Source organism: Bradysia coprophila, chromosome IV, assembly GCF_014529535.1.
Source record: "Bradysia coprophila strain Holo2 chromosome IV, BU_Bcop_v1, whole genome shotgun sequence".
NCBI classification, from domain to species: Eukaryota; Metazoa; Arthropoda; class Insecta; order Diptera; family Sciaridae; genus Bradysia; species Bradysia coprophila.
In genome coordinates this window covers 6,753,940-6,766,915 of record NC_050738.1, presented here as the reverse complement: position 1 = coordinate 6,766,915, position 12,976 = coordinate 6,753,940, and the positions used below count along the sequence as shown (strand labels likewise).

At 36.6% G+C, this 12,976-nt stretch overlaps 2 protein-coding genes across 4 annotated transcripts in view; both read left to right on the top strand.

The window, feature by feature from the left end:
- The window catches only part of LOC119066761 (4-coumarate--CoA ligase 1-like), a 32,004-nt gene that overhangs the window by 12,641 nt on the left and 6,387 nt on the right, over positions 1–12,976 (top strand). The gene's annotated exons all lie outside the window — the stretch shown is intronic.
- The window catches only part of LOC119066754 (uncharacterized protein MAL13P1.336), a 67,942-nt gene continuing 66,040 nt past the window's right edge, over positions 11,075–12,976 (top strand). Inside the window, exon 1 of one of the 3 annotated variants that reach the window (XM_037169385.1) lies at positions 11,075–11,306. The gene's annotated coding sequence lies outside the window, so the exon portion shown is untranslated. Of the gene's footprint in view, positions 11,507–12,976 lie in introns of all 3 variants that reach the window. The other 2 variants (XM_037169388.1, XM_037169387.1) reach the window with 2 other exon arrangements.

Genomic DNA, 12,976 nt, shown 5'->3' with positions numbered 1-12,976 from the left:
CGACTGGTTAAATATTTTTAATGAAACTACAAAAAAATATAAAACTGAATCTTATATAACTTATTTTGCGAATAGATTAAACGGGGAATATGAAAACATTCCCTGCATCATAAAAGCAATAGGTAATTATTGTACCAAAACGGAATGTACTGTTCGTCTGGAATGTTCCTCATATTCATGTGAAAGAAAGTATAGGCTCACTGTCAAAATAAATTCGTTGCATCTGACTCCCAAAGAAATTACTGTTTCCTCTCTGAATGTTCCATGGAAACATGAAGAAGAGCGTGCAAGAACACGACACGTGAAAGGAAAAGAGAGGGAACAGTATATGGAAGAACTGGTAACTAAATATCCTCAGGAACATAGAAGTAGTGTACTGAAGGATATTAGACATGATAAGGATAAGCTGCAATTATATTATAAAAAAATGGTCAAAGGCTGAAATCAGAACCCACAATAAGAAGAATTCGACACCAAGCATTAGCGAAGCAAGATTTAGATCCTGACGACATTAATGATTTAATTCTTTTAAAAGAAAGAGAGCAAATGGACTTTGATGCAGGAAACAAATATGCTAAAAACATTCAATTTATAGGCTCAGATCCATTTGTGGTGTTTGAATTTAATAGAAAACAGATGGATGTTCTTGTAAGCGAAAAACATAAGAAAGGTGAACTTACTGGCCATTCTGACGCTACAGGATCTCTTGTGAGGAAGCCACAAGATATTAATAAAAAATTCTTTATTATATTTTCTCAATTCCTGTATTGCCTGCAGAAGGTGATGACGACCCCGACGAAAAAATTGCAGAGTATTACCATTCATGCAAAGTGTTTCTGGTGCTCACGACCAATTTATTATTGGTACTGGGCTGAAACTCTTCAAACGTGAATTTTGCAAAATTTATCCAAATGAATGGCCTATACTAACGTACGCTGCTACCGACTTTAGTCTTGCAATAATAAATGCAATTTCTGTGGATTGGAATTGCTTAACATTGGGGGAATATTTGCAAACAGTTTACGATAATTTGTCAGATGTATCAAAGTTAAAGGGTCGATATACTTTAATAATATTATGTTGCTCGCACTTAACTAAAATATGAGTAGTGATATCGATGATAATTTTGTAACTGATCACGCCAGAAAATTTATGAAGGAGATTGTTGCAGCGATGTTCAATTTTTCTACTTTAATTGAATTAAAAGAGTTTTGGAAAAATTTGTCTGTGTTGTTAAGAAGCAAATATCACACTTCAGCTGTTCTCGATGCAACAAAGTTTCTTGTATCATACGTGGTAGATGAAAAAGATAACGTCAAAAAAGATAATGATAATACCATGGTCGAAGGCGAAGATAATAGTGGCGTTGATGATTACTCTGATGAAAATAAGAAACAAAAAATTTTACCTGACTATAAGCAGAGTCCATTCTACAAAGACTTCTTAGAGCTAGAATACGATAAAGACAAGGAATTTTTAAAAGAAAATGGGTCCAATGAGTTGAATGAATTTTATTCAATTGGCTTCGCTGAGATTATGATGAAAAAGTATATACCCATTTTACCATTATGGACTTGTCTTGTAGTTAAAAATAGAAAAAGCAATGGTCGGGCAGAAGTGTCATTTAAAATTGTAAAGAAACGAATGCATGATGCAGCGAGGCGTCTAGGAAATCCACCGCTGAAATGCGGTAGATTTCTCAAAGAAATGCGTGAATTCGTTGATGAAATTGTTATTGAGTATGAAATGAACGCACCTCGGAAGCGGATGTGTACACCAAAGCAAAAAAAGGAAACTCAACTTGATGATGACAAAATATTGAAAAGTATCAGAAAAGAAAAAATAAGCATAAAAATGAAAGCAAAGAACAGAATTCCCTTTTGCGATAAGCTAGAAACTATTGATGAGGAAATGAATACGACGAAAGAATTTGAAGATTTCGTTGATTCACTTCCTGCCGATATCAAGAATGATGCCGAAAAATTACGAGAATGTATTGATAGATACCAAACAGAAAAAGAAAAGTTAGGCCGTGTATCGCTAAAGCGTCGTCAAAATTACGACGTAGCAACCCCAAAGCGCCGAAAAATTGATGACACTGTCGTTACACAAACTACTCCGAAATTCCGGAAATGTGACGACATAAACGAGTCTACGCCAAAACGTCGAAAAATCAACGATATTGATTTAGACGACCCTGACCCTCATGAAAGTTGGAAAGGAAATGTCTCGAAATCTCGCCACACTTACTTTGATTATCAATACCTGCGAAAATGCAAAAGCAAAGGATTTCAGAAAAGTGCTCCGACGTCAAAAAAAACTGGAAAAAAGCCGCAACAGACAAATAAATATAAAAATTGTTTAAGGGCTAATCCAGAGATTTATATGAATTTAAAGTATCCCTTCACAGTTGCTTTTTTCGACAAATATATTGTTCGCAGGGATGATTACATCACAATCTCAGATGGACAATGGCTTAGCGACGCTTTGATAGAATACATTTTCAAAACTTTCGAATCTGAATCGGAAGAGACGAATAAAAGTATTCAATTTGAAGTGTCACGAGCGAATCTTTTATGTTTTCCCAACACGAGAAATTTGCGATTGCCTAAGATTGAGAAAAAAGTTTTGGTTGCAGCTCTATTACATAAAGATCATTACACGTTGCTCATTATTGATGTAATGAAGAAGACCTTCAGTTACATGGATCCATTGAGCCTGAGCCCACCTGTAACAGAAGTTTATTTGAATGCATTTAAAGATTTTATTATCAGACATAATGCATCATATCCTAAATGTAGTCTCCCGAATGATGGGTGGACAATAAAAAACTTTAGTTATCCACTTCAAAAAGATGGATTTAACTGTGGTGTTTTTGTTATTTATTGTGCTAAAGAATTTCTTAAAACAGTATCCGTTTGTAAGATTTCAGAAGAATTTTGTCCAAACGCATTCCGCGAACACCTGCAGCACTATGTTCTCAGATCTTCTGCTCAAATGAGAAATAGATGTGTAATTTGTGGTATATTAATTCAGAAAAATGCACAAGCGTGGGTGAAGTGTGATAATGGCTCTTGTTCACGACTTACTCACCTTCAGTGCTTGGGAGAGGAAATAGCTCCTGAACAGCTACACAATAAATTCTTTTTATGTAACATATGTAAAGACTAAGAAACTTAATAATCAGACATATGCTTGAGTTTACCACATAACAGATGAAATGCCATCGGTAACAGGAAAAAAGGAGGAGTTAGGCCTACTGGGGAAACCTCCTTAAAAAAAACGCGTCGTCGAACTACCTCTAGGGTGATGGGGAAACGTTTGTAGATATTTTTTTTTTGTTCTTTTTGTGACAAAAGACTGCATCCTCGTCTAGAACCAAAAGTATGTACTGAGTGTATGTAGGAAGCATGTTTGATAATTCATTCGTTTGATAAAATATCAACTATTTCCGTAGAACCGATTATTATAAATATCAACCGAATGTATTATGGATAATCGATGAATATCGACTGATAATCGGTAAATTTACAATGTTAATTCCATAAATATGAAATTCAGTGAACATGACTAAAATTGGGGAATGCATAAGACATTCAACACTAACGATTTTGGCGAATATTTCAGAGACAAGCATTTTGTCGTTAGGATAATAATTAAAAATCCATTCATTGCCTTCACCTAAGTATTTTCGACAGAGACAAATGCATAAACCGAATAGTTTATATTTCTGGCCAGGAGACTTCTGGTAGCTCTGGAACAAAGTCTTTTATATGGTATGAAAATTCTAGAAGCCATATCTCTTGCCAGGAGTCCTGGACTCATATAATATTTTGTCAGCATTCGCCTAGTACTAGTAGCTATCGATTGAGCATAGTGAGACATGAGTCCAAGGCTGACATCTGGTAGCTCTGGAACAAAGTCCTTTGTATGGGATGAAAAATTCTAGAAGCTATATCTCGGGCCAGGAGGCTTGGAATCATATAATTTTTTGTCAGTATTTACCTAGCACTAGCAGCTATCGATTGAGCATAGTGAGACATGGGTCCAAGGCTGACTTCTGGTAGCTCTGGAACAAAGTCCTTTGTATGGGATGAAAAATTCTAGAAGCTATATCTCGGGCTAGGAGGCTTGGACTCATAGAATTTTTTGTCAGTGTTTACCTAGCACTAGTAGCTATCGATTGAGTATAGTGTTTTTGTCAGTGTTTACCTAGCACTAGTAGCTATCGATTGAGTATAGTGAGACATGAGTTCAAGGCTGACATCTGGTAGCTCTGGAACAAAGTCCTTTGTATGGAATGAAAAATTCTAGAAGCTATATCTCGGGCCAGGAGGCTTGGACTCATATAATTTTTTGTCAGTATTTACCTAGCACTAGCAGCTATCGATTGAGCATAGTGAGACATGGGTCCAAGGCTGACTTCTGGTAGCTCTGGAACAAAGTCCTTTGTACGGGATGAAAAATTCTAGAAGCTATATCTCGGGCTAGGAGGCTTGAACTCATACAATTTTTTGTCAGTATATGCCTAGCATTAGTAGCTATCGATTGAGTATAGTGAGACATGAGTCCAAGGCTGACATCTGGTAGCTCTGGAACAAAGTCCTTTGTATGGGATGAAAAATTCTAGAAGCTATATCTCGGGCCAGGAGGCTTGGACTCATACAATTTTTTGTCAATATTTGCCTAGCACTAGTAGCAATCGATTGAGTATAGTGAGACATGAGTCCAAGGCTGACATCTGGTAGCTCTAGAACAAAGTCCTTTGTATGGGATGAAAAATTCTATAAGCTATATCTCGGGCTAGGAGGCTTGGACTCATATAATTTTTTGTCAGTGTTTACCTATCACTAGTAGCTATCGATTGAGTATAGTGAGACATGAGTCCAAGGCTGACATCTGGTAGCTCTGGAACAAAGTCCTTTGTATGGAATGAAAAATTCTAGAAGCTATATCTCGGGCCAGGAGGCTTGGACTCATACAATTTTTTGTCAATATTTGCCTAGCACTAGTAGCAATCGATTGAGTATAGTGAGACATGAGTCCAAGGCTGACATCTGGTAGCTCTGGAACAAAGTCCTTTGTATGGGATGAAAAATTCTATAAGCTATATCTCGGGCTAGGAGGCTTGGACTCATATAATTTTTTGTCAGTGTTTACCTATCACTAGTAGCTATCGATTGAGTATAGTGAGACATGAGTCCAAGGCTGACATCTGGTAGCTCTGGAACAAAGTCCTTTGTATGGGATGAAAAATTCTATAAGCTATATCTCGGGCTAGGAGGCTTGGACTCATATAATTTTTTGTCAGTGTTTACCTATCATTAGTAGCTATCGATTGAGTATAGTGAGACATGAGTCCAAGGCTGACATCTGGTAGCTCTGGAACAAAGTCCTTTGTATGGAATGAAAAATTCTAGAAGCTATATCTCGGGCCAGGAGGCTTGGACTCATACAATTTTTTGTCAATATTTGCCTAGCACTAGTAGCAATCGAATGAGTATAGTGAGACATGAGTCCAAGGCTGACATCTGGTAGCTCTGGAACAAAGTCCTTTGTATGAGATGAAAAATTCTAGAAGCTATATCTCGGGCTAGGAGGCTTGGACTCATACAATTTTTTGTCAGTATATGCCTAGCATTAGTAGCTATCGATTGAGTATAGTGAGACATGAGTCCAAGGCTGACATCTGGTAGCTCTGGAACAAAGTCCTTTGTATGGGATGAAAATTTCTAGAAGCTATATCTCGGGCTAGGAGGCTTGGACTCATATAATTTTTTGTCAGTGTTTACCTATCACTAGTAGCTATCGATTGAGTATAGTGAGACATGAGTCCAAGGCTGACATCTGGTAGCTCTGGAACAAAGTCCTTTGTATGGAATGAAAAATTCTAGAAGCTATATCTCGGGCCAGGAGGCTTGGACTCATACAATTTTTTGTCAATATTTGCCTAGCACTAGTAGCAATCGATTGAGTATAGTGAGACATGAGTCCAAGGCTGACATCTGGTAGCTCTGGAACAAAGTCCTTTGTATGGGATGAAAAATTCTATAAGCTATATCTCGGGCTAGGAGGCTTGGACTCATATAATTTTTTGTCAGTGTTTACCTATCATTAGTAGCTATCGATTGAGTATAGTGAGACATGAGTCCAAGGCTGACATCTGGTAGCTCTGGAACAAAGTCCTTTGTATGGAATGAAAAATTCTAGAAGCTATATCTCGGGCCAGGAGGCTTGGACTCATACAATTTTTTGTCAATATTTGCCTAGCACTAGTAGCAATCGATTGAGTATAGTGAGACATGAGTCCAAGGCTGACATCTGGTAGCTCTGGAACAAAGTCCTTTGTATGGGATGAAAAATTCTATAAGCTATATCTCGGGCTAGGAGGCTTGGACTCATATAATTTTTTGTCAGTGTTTACCTATCACTAGTAGCTATCGATTGAGTATAGTGAGACATGAGTCCAAGGCTGACATCTGGTAGCTCTGGAACAAAGTCCTTTGTATGGGATGAAAAATTCTATAAGCTATATCTCGGGCTAGGAGGCTTGGACTCATATAATTTTTTGTCAGTGTTTACCTATCATTAGTAGCTATCGATTGAGTATAGTGAGACATGAGTCCAAGGCTGACATCTGGTAGCTCTGGAACAAAGTCCTTTGTATGGGATGAAAAATTCTATAAGCTATATCTCGGGCTAGGAGGCTTGGACTCATATAATTTTTTGTCAGTGTTTACCTATCACTAGTAGCTATCGATTGAGTATAGTGAGACATGAGGCCAAGGCTGACATCTGGTAGCTCTGGAACAAAGTCCTTTGTATGGGATGAAAAATTCTATAAGCTATATCTCGGGCTAGGAGGCTTGGACTCATATAATTTTTTGTCAGTGTTTACCTATCATTAGTAGCTATCGATTGATTATAGTGAGACATGAGTCCAAGGCTGACATCTGGTAGCTCTGGAACAAAGTCCTTTGTATGGAATGAAAAATTCTAGAAGCTATATCTCGGGCCAGGAGGCTTGGACTCATACAATTTTTTGTCAATATTTGCCTAGCACTAGTAGCAATCGAATGAGTATAGTGAGACATGAGTCCAAGGCTGACATCTGGTAGCTCTGGAACAAAGTTCTTTGTATGAGATGAAAAATTCTAGAAGCTATATCTCGGGCCAGGAGGCTTGGACTCATATAATTTTTTGTCAGTATTTACCTAGCACTAGCAGCTATCGATTGAGCATAGTGAGACATGGGTCCAAGGCTGACTTCTGGTAGCTCTGGAACAAAGTCCTTTGTATGGGATGAAAAATTCTAGAAGCTATATCTCGGGCTAGGAGGCTTGGACTCATACAATTTTTTGTCAGTATATGCCTAGCATTAGTAGCTATCGATTGAGTATAGTGAGACATGAGTCCAAGGCTGACATCTGGTAGCTCTGGAACAAAGTCCTTTGTATGGGATGAAAAATTCTATAAGCTATATCTCGGGCTAGGAGGTTTGGACTCATATAATTTTTTGTCAGTGTTTACCTATCATTAGTAGCTATCGATTGAGTATAGTGAGACATGAGTCCAAGGCTGACATCTGGTAGCTCTGGAACAAAGTCCTTTGTATGGAATGAAAAATTCTAGAAGCTATATCTCGGGCCAGGAGGCTTGGACTCATACAATTTTTTGTCAATATTTGCCTAGCACTAGTAGCAATCGATTGAGTATAGTGAGACATGAGTCCAAGGCTGACATCTGGTAGCTCTGGAACAAAGTCCTTTGTATGGGATGAAAAATTCTAGAAGCTATATCTCGGGCTAGGAGGCTTGGACTCATACAATTTTTTGTCAGTATATGCCTAGCATTAGTAGCTATCTATTGAGTATAGTGAGACATGAGTCCAAGGCTGACATCTGGTAGCTCTGGAACAAAGTCCTTTGTATGGGATGAAAAATTCTAGAAGCTATATCTCGGGCTAGGAGGCTTGGACTCATACAATTTTTTGTCAGTATATGCCTAGCATTAGTAGCTATCTATTGAGTATAGTGAGACATGAGTCCAAGGCTGACATCTGGTAGCTCTGGAACAAAGTCCTTTGTATGGGATGAAAAATTCTAGAAGCTATATCTCGGGCCAGGAGTCTTGGACCCATGAGGTATTTTGGATTTTGAAGTCTTAATTTACAAGCTTTCAAAATATTATAAGAAGACGTCGATCCGAGGCTTCCTTCTCATCCAAAACCAATAAAAGCAATTGGTACAATCAATGAGCCCAGATAAATACTATTCGACAATTACCGTACTTCATGTAAGAACGATTTAGCTCACATGAATTGTCATGAGCTGATGTGTGAGAGGGCCCGTGTTCGATCCCAGAGATGTGCGGTTTTTTATTTCAGAAATTCAACTCTCTCTCAAGAGAGAGCTTAGGATGCGTTCACTTTTCATGTGCTGGTTTCTCTCATGTGCTGGCGTACCAGTAATCTTGAATGTGTAAACTTTGCAGATTTGATTGTTTCAAACACGACAGTGTAAAGTTAACCAGGCAGTAGCGCTGATTCGACTAGGGACCAGTGTATAAGGTCCCTTATTTGGCGTTTTGAAAATGAACCGCTCCTGTCTGGTTTATTTTACTCTGCCGTGTTTCACATCAACGAAAATTACCAGAATTGTTGAATGAGTTCCTTGGATAGTCAGGATCCGAACGATCAAGTTATAAAAACTCACAAACTAAAATGTGTACGGCTATGTGGTATTTTTTCATATTGGTTAGGACCGACGCACTTCAAGCAAGAGTGCTTTTAATGACAGCTGCCAAATAGAGTACTATTTTATATGCAATTTTTTCCACTTTTATTTACAGTGTCAGATTTTGTTTGATGCACTGTCCACTTTCAGTACTATATTTAGAGTAACACCCATTCTTGAAGTGCGTTCTTAGGACAAAACATTTTCTCTTCTCAGTCAATGAAAGGAGCTTTATTCCATTGGAATAAATCACTCTTCTTCGAGTAAATTTCCAGCGTCTGAAAGTTTCCAACTTCATTTCCAAGGTAATCGTTCCTATATTTTTTTTTTAATTCAAGAGTTTTGTGTTGTAAAAAATTTCAAATTCTTTGCGCTACTTTGCCCACCAATTCTCACACTATCAAATATTTCGTTTTTCATGTTGGGGACACAATATTTACGTAATTTTGTTCGTAATTTCCAGTCTATAAATAATTCGTCTAAGGTCGCGAATTGCTATCATTGAAAATGAAGAAAAACGAAGATTTGGAAAACCATTTACTAAAATTTGATCAAATATTTGGTCGTTACGTCGTTAAGTTACTAATGTAATCAGCGCTCCATTTATTTGTGAACCAACTTCACTACTAGACATTTCATGTCAGCGTAAACTTATATCACCTGAAAATAGAACGCAAAGAATGAAGGAAAATGTGGCGCCTCTAATGTTCAAATGTAATGGATTACATTTCGTCATGAAAATGCTAAAGCTCTACAATTTTTGTGAACCAACTTCGCTAATATGGATGTGTATCAGAGTGAAGGTATTTCACCCGAAAATTGAGCGCAAATTGCGCTGCGAAATACTGAAAAAACATTGGCGCCTCTACATGCAGGTTTCCTAAATTGAACCAAATCTATTTCAAAGTTTGCTTCAACTGCTTGACAGGCTGATCCAATCATGGAATCACACTGATTATGCCGAGGCTTATGCATGCCCATACATTGTCACTACTAAAACTTTTGTGATAAAACTTAAAGACGTTGAAGCAGTGTATTTGTATGATTTGTCCAGCTGCTGAAACAGCTGAAGTCAACTTAAAATTAAATTTGGTTAACGTTAACTGTAAATGGTCAAAACATTTTTTTAAAAATGGAATTCATGCAGACAGACAAACCATTTTGAACATCAATTCAATAAAGCCATAAATGTTTACCTTCCTACCTTCAAATCTATTGATGGTTTTCTTTAAAATTTCCCTTCATATCTTCCATATTCCAACGTAAACAAACACCGCGGATTATGAAAAAACTTACTTTCTTCCGAATCGTTTTCGCAAACATAACATGGTGATCCCATAAAATATCTCGTACTTTTGATATGAAAAATTTACATTACTCTGAATCAACAAAAAAAAAAAAAAATTGTGCACATCCAATTTCCTTATTAGATACCTATATTCCATTTGAATGGTTACGATTATATGCGTTTATACTCATAACATGATATCGAATACGAAACATTTATCAATATTTTCATTTTCGATAAAATCCATCACACAATTTCATAATATGAACAACAAGACACACAATCAATGAATTTCTTTGTTCAATTGAATGCTTATCTCTGGGGCATATCAATTTTATTACCAGATTTCAGATATGAAACACATCGAATTAGCAACAACTAGTGCAACTGTTGAGATGGTGAATTCATTGTAAGTCGGTCAAAATTATGATATCAGTTGGTGATAGCCGGTTCAGCAGAACCACAGACACACCAATTTAATACAAACTTGCAGAAACAATAAATTATCACCGGAATTTTACAGCGTTTTATCAGTCTCAGTCACTCGATTTCTCAAGAATCTGATGATAACAATGACTAGACTTTTATCGACCTCCTTGATATTTTGCATTTTATATGACTGATCAAACACACATCGTGCGGTTCGTGTTATGCTGTAATCTGTGTAATCTTTTAAATCGAATTTTTGATGAAGTCAAATGTAATCATTTCACTAAATTCATACGTAAAATTCGCAGGACCACCTCACCTTTTGATACCGTCACATTCAACCGAACAAGAGAGACACAAATTTCATGTTATTACGCGTTTCATTCATAAATTATTATCTCTTACACACTCTCTTAAAACCCATAGCAGCAAATTCTCTCCGTAAAAGCTCGCTACCATACTGTCAATTGAATCATTCTCATCTGTAGTAAGTTGTATTTTGCCGTGCCATGTGCTTGCCAGTATTTTCTCATATATCTCTGTTTCGTTCTCCGCTCTCTCGATAACGTATAAGCTTTCATAGCAGCTGTGAATTGCAGTTTGTGATTTGTATTTCAGTTGTTCAGGAACCGTGCAGTCGTTTTGTTGAACGGAGCTAAAAAAGTATCCATTTGGAAAGTTTTTGCTAGTCCGTTTCTTATGTGAGATACACACATGTTGGATGTGAATACTTGTTAATTGTTCGCGTTAAAAAAAAAGATGTAAAGAAAAAGAACATTTTTTTTGTGTTCGTTCGGAACTTGAAAAGTGTTGTTTGCATTGTGTAAAATATTGTGGATTTTCGTAGGAAAGATGTAATGAAATCTTCGAATTGAATTTATTATAGTAAAATGTGAATTGAATTCGGTTGAGGGTTTGGAGCATAAAGCATGTCAAAGTATATAAACAACTCCCAGAGTAAACGAAATATCTGACGACATTGGCTTTAGTAAATTAATGGCGGAAAATAAAATCATCAAAACATCAGTCATAAAAAGAATCTCATTAGAAAATGGTAATTCGTTTATAAGTTTCTCTGTGGAATTTATTTTCCCCATTTATACGAAGTGGTTGAAATAAAATTAATAAAGTGGTGGCTGCTATGCCATTATCATTTTTTTTAGAGCTTAATAGTTTTACACAGCAAATTTGCATAATTAAACCGAATTCGGTAGTTTAACAATGAAATCCACTACGTTCAATTATAAAATTCTGGTGCATGCAAAATGCACATACACATGTACCCTGATGACGGTGCTGGTATAACAATATTACCTCGTTTTTTTTTGTGTGTTGCTTCATTATAACAACTTGAAATTGTTCTGTTAAAAATTTCAAAAACAATTTCGGTCTACAGATAATAATGTTAGTCGATTCTGTGGGGAGTCGCATATTATGTAAATGTTTTATTCGTGAAATGCGAAAAGTGAAAATTATGTGGATGTTTAAGACACCTTCGGGGATCAGGAAAATTAAACATTTAAAAGAAGGCAAAAGAAAAGTACATTATTTGTGTAATACCGAACGGTTTTAATGTCATTCCACTCATTGGCATCTCACATTTCTCCAATTAAATGTAAATTGAAAGATACTCGACTAGTGGGTACATTGAACTTTTCTTTTTATATTTAGATTTTAGGAATTTAAATTTGTTTAGATAAAATCAACAGTCAGTCAAAGCTGGTTAAAAATGAATTTAGGCGAGCGAGAAATGTCTCAGTTCGACATATTCCTCCTAAGCAACGAACTAGCACAGTAATTTTTAAGGTCTGAAATTGTAAGCAAAATTGTCCATACTAACATCCAAAGTTTTGTAAAATGGGTTGTGATTTCTTGCAGTTTTTGAAGTTTGTATCCAGAGCCGAAGGCGAGGGATATAATACCCAGAGTGAGTAAGCCAAATTTTCCGTAGGCCTATTCACGTTAAACATAGTACAAGGTTCCAAATTTTTATTTTGGCGAGTGGGAATCCAGCCCTCCCCTTCGGATCGGGCCATAACGTCTCCTGTATAATAAAAATTTTGAGCCTCAAGTTGCAATAAAGAGTGCACTTTACCGCACGCTAGCATTTAAAGTTTAAGTAAGTCACTGAAGTAAAACACATTGAGAGTCAGAACACAGAGCAGGACCTATTATTTTTGATTTGAATTACCGAATTAACCGATGCCGTTACCGAAATTACCTACTTTACTGTCAAAATTGCCGAATTTACTTTTTGGTAATTTTGTTAGTAAATTTTGGTAGTTTTATCGGTAAATTCGGTAATTTGAATTACCAATAATAGCCCCACATAAAACAACGTCCTTGAAAAATGATCTAATAAGCAATGCCATCCGCAATCGACCGTCAATAAATGACAATTAAATTAAACACCACAGAAAATTTAGATGAAAAACGTATACCCAGTTCTTCCATCATCTTTTGTTACGGATAAATGATTTGATCCCATCATTTTACGCGGTGTTTCTTGTTAGCACAGTTCCGT